We start from the raw sequence: 9,965 nt of genomic DNA, 5'->3' as shown, positions 1-9,965 counted from the left end.
GGATTGCCGCTGTCATAATCAGCTGGATTTGTGTTGAAGTGACATTCAGCATGTGTCAATCAATGTAAGCATACAACCGGCTTCATCAATAACTTCGCATCTAGCTTTTGAGAGTTGAAATATTCATAAACATCAAAGTGTCCACTACTCAAATTGTCACCTGTGAATCTAAGATGTTTAAGAGGCATTGACGGTTCTCCAAAGGTGTAAAATATTTGCCTATTTCGGAACACTTGAAAGCGACAACCAAACAATTCAGCGGCAGCCATCAACTCACATGCAGAACTATAGGTGAAGGGCTTAAGCATTTCAGTCTTATAGTGCTCCTGTGTACTATAATTATCTCCTGTACCATCATCAGTCCATACTTTGAACCTCTCCCAGTCATTTAATACATAAGACACAATGTCCTTGCGGATATCAAAAGTGAGCCTGATATGTCCATGCATTATGTAACACAGAAAATGGAAAAGGCAGACGCCATCTCCGGGCATGGACACCACTCGGTAAGTGACAGTTCTTTGATTGATGGTGATTACGTCGATAGACATTTTAATAGGGGTACAGTTGGAAGAATAAAGGGAATTGGTACTTGATCAGTAAACAAAGTATAAAATATCTACACAATAACTAGAACAATCATAACAGATGAACAATAAAACAGCGCAGAACCCGTGGATTAAATAAAAAGGTTGCCTCGTTGGCGAAGCAAGGAAAAAGGACTTTCTTATATGTCGTTCGTTTATAAAACAGTGCAGAAGCTGTGAGAAAGCTGCTTCCTTGTTGAGGCAACGAAACGAATGAAGACACCGCAGCGAAGAATGGCCTTATATGGGCAGGCAGTCAATTACGTGGGAGGCGTGCTGATTTCCACAGCAGCCGCACCTATGCATATGCTAAAACAGTAGAGAACCTATGAAAAGGCTGCTTCTTTGGCGAAGCAAGGAAATGAATGAACACGCCACAGCGAAGAACAGCCTTATATGGGCAGGCAGTCAATTACATGGGAGGCGTGCTGAGTTGCGCAGCAGCCTTACATATGAATATGCTAAGTGTTGACTAAATAGAAGTTGAAAAGATATGTGTTTTCGAATGAGATCGCGCAATTCAGATCGAGTTGACATTTTGTCTGTGCACAGTTTCTGCCAAACACCACCCTGACCATCTCATCTTCGTCTGCATAAGCACAGTCCTTCACCAAATGAGGTGAATGGGAGGGGAGATGATGACGTGACTCCCCCACCCGCCTTAACTGTCAATCCCCCACAAACACAGTCTCTCTGAATTTGCATAAATACAGCCTTTCACCTGCAATTTTAACTTAGTTACAAAGGGATCAAAACTCTCGTTTATATCCTGCGTCCTCTCATTAAACTTGTATCCCGCATTACCCGTGGGCATGACAAACGCCAGTGGCAGCGTGTCTATGAACTTAATTTAAACATCAGGTTTACACCGTGCTTTGTTTCTGAAGTAGCAGCAGTGATGAATATTGTTGTATATGTCAGTCGCTCGGTTCTTATTGTTTCGCTGCCTTCTCAATTTCTATAATGCATGTTTTCTTCAGCGCGTTTTGGAGCTCTTCCTGATTTTCTACGTAGTGCGTTGACAGTCAGTTTACGTGATTACGTGGGAGGCGTGATGATGTCACACGGCTTTCGAGCTCAACTCCATTACAGTATATGTAGAAAAATAGCGTAGAATTTAGAAATGAAACCTGCCCAACTTTTGTAAGGAAGCTGTATGAATGAGCCTGCCAGATTTCAGCCTTCTACCTATACGGGAAGTTGGAGAATTAGTGATGAGTCAGTGAGTCAGTCAGTCAGTTAGTGAGGGCTTTGCCTTTTATTAGTATAGATATTTAAATATGCAAGGACTCAATGGCACAGCATCAGCTATGAGCTGGCGTCCCATTCTGGGATTGTTCCTGCCTCAAGCTGTATGCTTCCTGGGGCTGATGCAATCCTGGATGGATAGTTGAATGGAATAATACAAACATGTACATGTACTAACTTTCAATGTTCCTTAAAAGGTTTGAAGAATCGGCATTCCAAGCTTACAGATGGCTTGACATTTATTAAAGAGCTGATTGCTTGGTGATTGGTTATTTGGAGAAAGAAAAGGAAGGACAGGAATTGGGGGTTAATACGTTTGAAAGAGACAGTACTGCTGCAACAAATTATTTTATTGATGGTCATGCACGGGACAGCAAGCATCTAGCAGGAGGCAGAAACAATCTCTGGAAGGGGCGCCAGCTTGTCACTACCACTGTGCAAACATACCTCAATGTTTTATACATGTTTTAATTTCTCATGAAGTATACATCTTAGTATTTAAATTGTTCAGAGAGCTGTAACAACATGAATGTAATGTAAGAGTATGTGCTACTTTAGTTACAAAGGGATTTGAGAAACTATTAAATGATTTTAAGATGAAGTTTATGATGTTCTACTTTAATGATAAAATAAACTACATGATTAAAGTGTAGTGAAAAGTTGTAATACTACATTTTTCTTTATGTCACTGTATCTGGACAGTACTGTTATCAGTTTTATTCACATGTGCATGTTAACTGTGGCACACACGGGCTCAGCAGTTAGAATTGCTGACCAAGCATTGGATTAGATAGCCAAAGACAACTGGAGGCTTGTATAGTCAGCTTAAACACAGGTTAGGGTATTTCTGTCCTCTATCAGCACAAACCTTCTTTCCTTCTTGGGAGAATGAGAATCGACATGTAAGCACTATGATATTTCTGTATTTTGTGGGAGAGGAATTCAGCCCTTGTTTGGAGATGGAGAAGACCAGCAAATGAAGCAAGAACCATATAAAAGGTCTGGACAGTGGCCAGACCCTTGAGCTAATGCCGACACAGGTGTTGGAAAACCTCCCAGCGTAGGGACGGAGAAAATGGCTGACTGTGTTGATCCAGATTCCCACCTGGAAAAAGTCTGTCCATATGCCTCCCCGTAAAACGTCAGTAAATGTAAGCTAAAAGATATTTTGTCTCATGTGATTCTTGTACCGTAATCACTATGGGAGGGATATCGCCTTTTCTGGTATATTATGATATTGTTTAATTATTTAATAAGCCACAATATTAAAAGAACACATTTCCAAGAGAGCTAATGCCTCTGCAGGAAACATAATGGCGTAGTCGGCAGGATTGTGGCTACATTAATAATTATATTATTATATATTAATTATAATATTTTATATATATTAAAAATATGCTTACACTGATGAATGGGAGGCTCGGTTTTGAATGGAGGTCGCGCGCACTGTCATGGACTCCCGGCCGAGAATTAAAAACTGCCTTAACATGCCTGGCCCGAATTGGTTATCCCATCAAAAGACAAGAGGCGGACTTGTCAAACTCGGCACAGTGCATGAGGCTGGAAAGAAAGCCCGACATCTGCCGGCGAATCGTGGTAGCGTCTGCTACCTACGGTAGCGAGTGAACTTTTAAGGTTGGACTTTTAAGTTTAACGCATAAGTGGGACTAAAATTGGACAAAATAAATGGAATACAACAAGATTGAAACTGATGGCACGAGACTGGCTGTCCAGTAAAATGAAACGGCACTCACAGGGGCAGCACAGATTAATTAATGGCCGTACGAAGCCCAAAATCTACCTAGAAAAGTAAATGCCGTGTTGGGGAACACGTATTTAAAATAAATTACATCGCTAGGCTTTAGAAAACAATATTGAAAAGCTATAAAGAGCGCGCGTTATTGTATATTAGTTGCGGCAGGCAGACAAGACATGCAGGCAATGCACTCACCTTGCCGTTTGCGTGGTAATCCAGCGGAGCTGAAAAAACTTAAAGATGAAATCAAAGCAACAGCGATAGAATCCATAACGTCTCAATCACAATCGCTAAAATAATTTGTAGAAATCTTTAATGGCATCCAAGCAGCCCGATGCAAAAAATACAAGCTTCGTCCACGTGTTACAAGCAGTCTAAAAGACGCCAGCTGTTTCTATCAGTCTACCTACAAGGGTAAAGGTTAAAGGTTTTGGCGAACCCCATCTATTTTGGTACTTTTAAGAAATTGCCGTGTGTTTAAACACACAGAAATAATTAAATTGCCTTTTAAATATAGCTTAAATAACGAACATACGTTATAAGCTAATGTTTAAAAAGAATTTGTAAAACGGTGCACACATATAGCGCTAAAATGCAAAAGAGCTCTAACAACAAAGTGAAAAAAGAATAAATACATTTGGGGATGAAACTTACAATAAGAAACATGCCTTTGTACCTTCTGGTAAGTACTGGCCAAACTTTGTTTTAAGAAGGGATTATTTAAATAAGTATGAAGTTACAAACATGAGGCAGTTTCTCATAAGAACAATTGGTTTAAAGCAAATCAAAAAAGAATGTCTCCACTTTTGTTTAAAACTTATAAACGTGCAAAACATTTTTTCTTTTAAACCCTGATCAAGTTTAAAGGAAAAATACTCTTTTAATAATACTAAATAATAAGGGAGACAAGTTCTCACGGATATGTAGCATGTGCCCGATTGTGCATGAATGGAGGTTATGTATTTTGGGAACTCTTAAGGGAATGTATGGTGGCGCAGTGGTTAGCACACTTGCCGGTGATATGAGATAAAGGTTCAAGCATGTATGTTTTCCTTGTTAAGTCAGAATATTCTTTGTGACCGCATAACTTTTCTGGGAACACTTTCTTGTTGTGGAATTGTGCTGCGTGATTTCCTCTGCGTGGATTTTCTTGTTTTCGCAGAATTTACGGATCGCCACGGGTAATACGTTACCCTCGTTGACGCTGAGTCGTGATGTTCGCCACGAAAATTCCATGATCTGGAAAATAGCGCGTATGAAACTGAGGTAAGAAGCATTCCTAATATTTTCAGTAATATCAGCTTGCGGCCTGAGATGTTGTTTGATTAATAATAAGCATGAAGGAAAAGGCGTGCTTAAGTATGTTGCATGGTGAAACCCTATAGATAAACAAAAAAGCACAACCTCGAGTGAGTTTATAGCACGTGTGCTAGAAATCGAGAACTTTATTCTGTGAATGAAGTATTGTTGTAAAAGAGAACGCGAGTATGTGAATATATGTGAAAGAATGAAGCAATTGCCAAATACTGTGTGTAGAAATGACTGAAACGAGTGAAGGTTGATTGTCTGTTCTCTAGTGAACGAATTTCTGCTTTAGCTAAGTAATTCTACTTGGACATGAAGCAGAGTTTAGAATCTAGAAAAGAAAATAAAAGACGAATAAATTATTTTTATTCAGAGTCTGGGGTGGCAGATGCGTGTTTATGTCATTTGTAAGTCTGTCTTTCTATGTTCGTCAGCTGACTAAGAATGTTAAACTGTAGAAATGGGAGACGTCCCATATAATAATATTCAAAGTTAAATGTAATACATGTGAATATCAATAGTGATCATGACTGGTGATTGATAACACAATCTGTGCCTGGTCTGTGTCTTTGAAGCCTGCAAACAGATGCAGAGTTTAAATAACGCCATGACTTATTGACCTCGACGAATCTCAGAATAGCTTGTAACATGGTCAGTTAAAGAGAAGAATTTTCAAATCTGAATTTCATGAAAAGTGTTATAAGCATAAAAGTTGCATTTAAAATCTATAGATGTTCTTTTCTCCAGATTCAGCAAATCCACTGACCAACGGATGAAAACACAAACTATGTTTCTATACAAGTTGCAAAAAATAGCTTAATAGCAAGTTTGGGCAGAGCAATTAGAAATAATCTAATCGAAGGATAGTGAATATTTATCAATCATACATTAATGATAGGCAGCTATTAGAATAATTTTCTTGCATGCTGATTTAGTGCAAGTGTTAAAATGTTTTAATGAAAAATGCAAACAAATGAACACTAGACTGATTTCGTTCTTTGAAAAAACAGTATAGAGGGTTTACATATTTTGATGTATGACAAATGATTATTATTATCACTTCAGTAATTACAAAATGTATTAGAAATGACATACATGTATTGATTTGTTTCTGTAAGTGATTAATTTTAAGAAGAGTTGTTATTGCATCAATGTATTAAGTTAATGCTCAGTGATAATGCACACAGCTAAATGGATTATGCAGTTATACATTAGAAGCAATAGTCTATATGAACTGTTATAAAATCCAGACATTATAAAGATTTTGTCTTTTAATAAGATGAGCTATATGATATGGATATTATAAGATATTTTTGTTTAACACTTAACTTCAAATATGTAACATCCTGTTATAAGTTAAGACACTTGGATAACTGAGGCAATGTGTTAATTTTGTGTAATGTATGATGATCCTACTGAAGAAACATTGTCACTAGCATAGTTTAAAAGTATTACTCTATTTCTTGCTGTTATTTTATGAGACTGAACTGCGGGTCTAGAATTGTCATTTATAATGCTGCATTTGTATGATACATATGATTGGGAAATAATTGCTTTATGTTATGTATTTGCTCTACCTTCCACCCTTCGCTAGTTTAGCATAGCAAGTAGCTTAAGTTTATCCACTAAATTTAGTGGTTAAAGCCTCTCCATTCAGTGGTAAACTTTTATGAATGAAGTAACAAGTGGTGTATATACAAACGAAGACTTACAGAGACTGTACTGCGCTAATGACTTTTAATCTGTTGCACATACCTGAGAATAGCTGGTGAAGAAACACTTGCTTTTCCAGAGGGAACGGAGTAAAGAACTAAAGAAAGATTGCAAGTCCAGCTACTCAGATTTGATGCCATGAACTAAGACAAGTTTTATGGACTGTGGCAGGGACAGGCTGTAGCCACTGAGGTGATGTGACAGCTGTTGAAGGCTCCCATGAATGACCACTGAATACAGTGCAAGCTTAGAGGAAGTGAACCTCTGCTAAAAGGGACAGTCACCATGTGTTCATCTTATGAGCTCCCTAATGATAAAGGACTGTTTACTTTCTGTTCCAGTAACAACAAACTTTAGTGCCTTGAAACAGTCACACTTTGTTCAGACGGATCTGCAAAGTTACCAATCTGTAAAGCCACCAAGAAAACGACTTTGTTAACAAACCACTGGGTTGGACAAGGCATATATATATAGCAAGCCTAGGAAAATACTTGAAACTATTATAAGAAGGGCTCAAAGGTATGAGGATATGCATGATTTATCAATGATGTGAACTTGTAAATTGTTAACTTGGAATAGAACATCTGATAGTGAAGTTGGGGAGGATAACAGATAGTGAATGAACAATTATGCAATAATACTAGTTAAGAACAATTAATAATCATAGCAATGAAGCTAGAATAGCATCTGAGTTATGTTACAACTATTGTAACTCATAAAGGGATCAGACACCAAAGGGTGGGCACATATAGCAGTATGTTGAAGCTAGAAATGATAGGAGTGCCAAAGAATAGTAATCCATCAAGATGCTATATAGGATTGTAATATAATCTGATGCTATGACACCCACTGCATGAATTCAGTAATATGTAGACACAACACAGACTATGTAAGAAATAACAGGGCAAAAATCTCCACTAACACCATTGATGAGATATCACTACTTGATAACAGCATGTTAAATGTAACTGTTTGTCCATGTTTACGCTGGTTTTAGATGAATGGTACAGAAGCTATAGTGATACTACATCTCACATGTCCGCAAATGACTTGAAATATTGACACTGTGATGGGGGATCAAGTACCTTTTGTTTTGTGGATATGACTTTCAAATATTGTTTTTTGTCACAGATTCAGTGACAAAGGGTGGCTTGTAATACTACATTTTTCTTTATGTCACTGTATCTGGACAGTACTGTTTTGAGTTTTATTCACATGTGCATGTTAACTGTGGCACACACGGGCTCAGCAGTTAGAATTGCTGACCAAGCATTGGATTAGATAGCCAAAGACAACTGGAGGCTTGTATAGTCAGCTTAAACACAGGTTAGGTATTTCTGTCCTCTATCAGCACAAACCTTCTTTCCTTCTTGGGAGAATGAGAATCGACATGTAAGCACTATGATATTTCTGTATTTTGTGGGAGAGGAATTCAGCCCTTGTTTGGAGATGGAGAAGACCAGCAAATGAAGCAAGAACCATATAAAAGGTCTGGACAGTGGCCAGACCCTTCGAGGCTGTGCCGACACACGAGGTGTTGGAAAACCTCCCAGCGTAGGGACGGAGAAAATGGCTGACTGTGTTGATCCAGATTCCCACCTGGAAAAAGTCTGTCCATATGCCTCCCCGTCTGTAACTCGTAAAGCGTCAGTAAATGTAAGCTAAAAGATATTTTGTCTCATGTGATTCTTGTACCGCCGTAATCACTATGGGAGGGATATCGCCTTTTCTGGTATATTATGATATTGTTTAATTTTTTAATAAGCCACAATATTAAAAGAACACATTTCCAAGAGAGCTAATGCCTCTGCAGGAAACAAAAGTCAAGCAAAATTATACCTTTTACTGGCTAACTAAAATATGCAAGCTGTCGAGGCAACTCAGGCTCCTTCTTCAGACAAGATGTAATTGATGTTTACATCATGCCTGAAGAAGGGGCCTGAGTTGCCTCGAAACATTGCATATTGTAATCTTTTTGGTCTCGTCCGATGCGAGAGATGGACGTCTGAAGTGGAGCTCCGCTAGCAGTGGTGCTATTTTTCATATTATTTGCTTATTATTCTGAGATATCCTGTATTTATTCAACCCGAGAGGGACCGCTACAGTATATGTAAACACATATAAACATGGCCAACAAGAAGGGGGGTCCGAAAGAATCGAAGACTAAAGCTACATCCAAGCTGCGATCAGCAAGCCCTAGTTCGAGATACGGCCTCTCAGAGACAGACCTGGATCAGATGGGCGAAAGTACAGACTCCTCGGGACCACGGTCCGCTACATCGTCGCCGGCTGAGAGCGAAAAAGGGGCGAAGGTGCGATCGTGAGTGCAGATGTGGATAGCTCGCCGATTGGAGAGGATTACCTGAAACTGGAAAAGGCGGGAGGTCCGCGGCTTCAGTTACGCAATTACGCGGGACTGGAGCAGCGGGACACCGGCTTCAGCAGAGTCTGCTGCTTCATCTACGGTACAAGAAGGCACATTTGAGCTATCTGAACTGAAAGTGTTGCTCGCTGAGCTCAGGCAAGATATAAAGAAAAGCGAGAAGGCTAATGAGAAAGCAACGGCAAAGGCACTTGAGAGACTGAAACAGGAATTAAAACAGGAAATCCAACAGGCAAATGAAAGGCTGCGACAGGAATTCCAACAGGCAAATGAAAGGCTCGCCAAGAGGTACAACTTGAACTTCGACAGGTGCTGGGTAAAATTGAAGAGCGCATTGAGAAAAACTCAGTTAAACTGAGCACGCTTGCTGATCGATTGGAGCATCTTAGTGAGACATTCACGAATCGGATCGAAATAGCCGAACATCTAGCTGCCAGTGCCGAGGAAAGAGCAGTAAATGTCAGTTCGGAATGTAAAAACTCGGAGAAAAACTTGGAGACAGACTGGCTGCTTTAGAAGATGGGAATAGAAGGTATAATGTCAGAATTGAAGGCCTGCGGAGAATCGAGAAAGTTTAAACCCGTGAAATTCGCAACTGAACTTTTTCTAAAATAATCGGGGCGACTTTAAAGCAGAATCTGAGATAGCAGCGGCTTACGCACGCACGGATCAAACACCGTCAGACCCGACCAAGATCTTTTATAGTTCGTTTTGAACGATTATCATTTAAGTTAGAGGTGATGGAACTCCTCAGGAAAAAAAAGGAAGATATTATATATGAAGATTGCCACATTCGCGTCTTCCCTGACTTCTCTCCAGCAACAGCTATTAAAGCGCCGCCTTCTATAATATTAAACAGCTGCTACGGCAAGCCAATGTCAAATACGGCCTCCTGTATCCGGCAAAACTGAAAGTGGAATGGCAGGGTCATTTCTATGTTTTCGCTAGCAAGGAGGAGGCAGAAAATGAGTTA

Source organism: Polypterus senegalus, chromosome 2 (assembly GCF_016835505.1).
Source record: "Polypterus senegalus isolate Bchr_013 chromosome 2, ASM1683550v1, whole genome shotgun sequence".
NCBI classification, from domain to species: domain Eukaryota; kingdom Metazoa; phylum Chordata; class Cladistia; order Polypteriformes; family Polypteridae; genus Polypterus; species Polypterus senegalus.
This window is presented reverse-complemented; position numbering follows the sequence as displayed.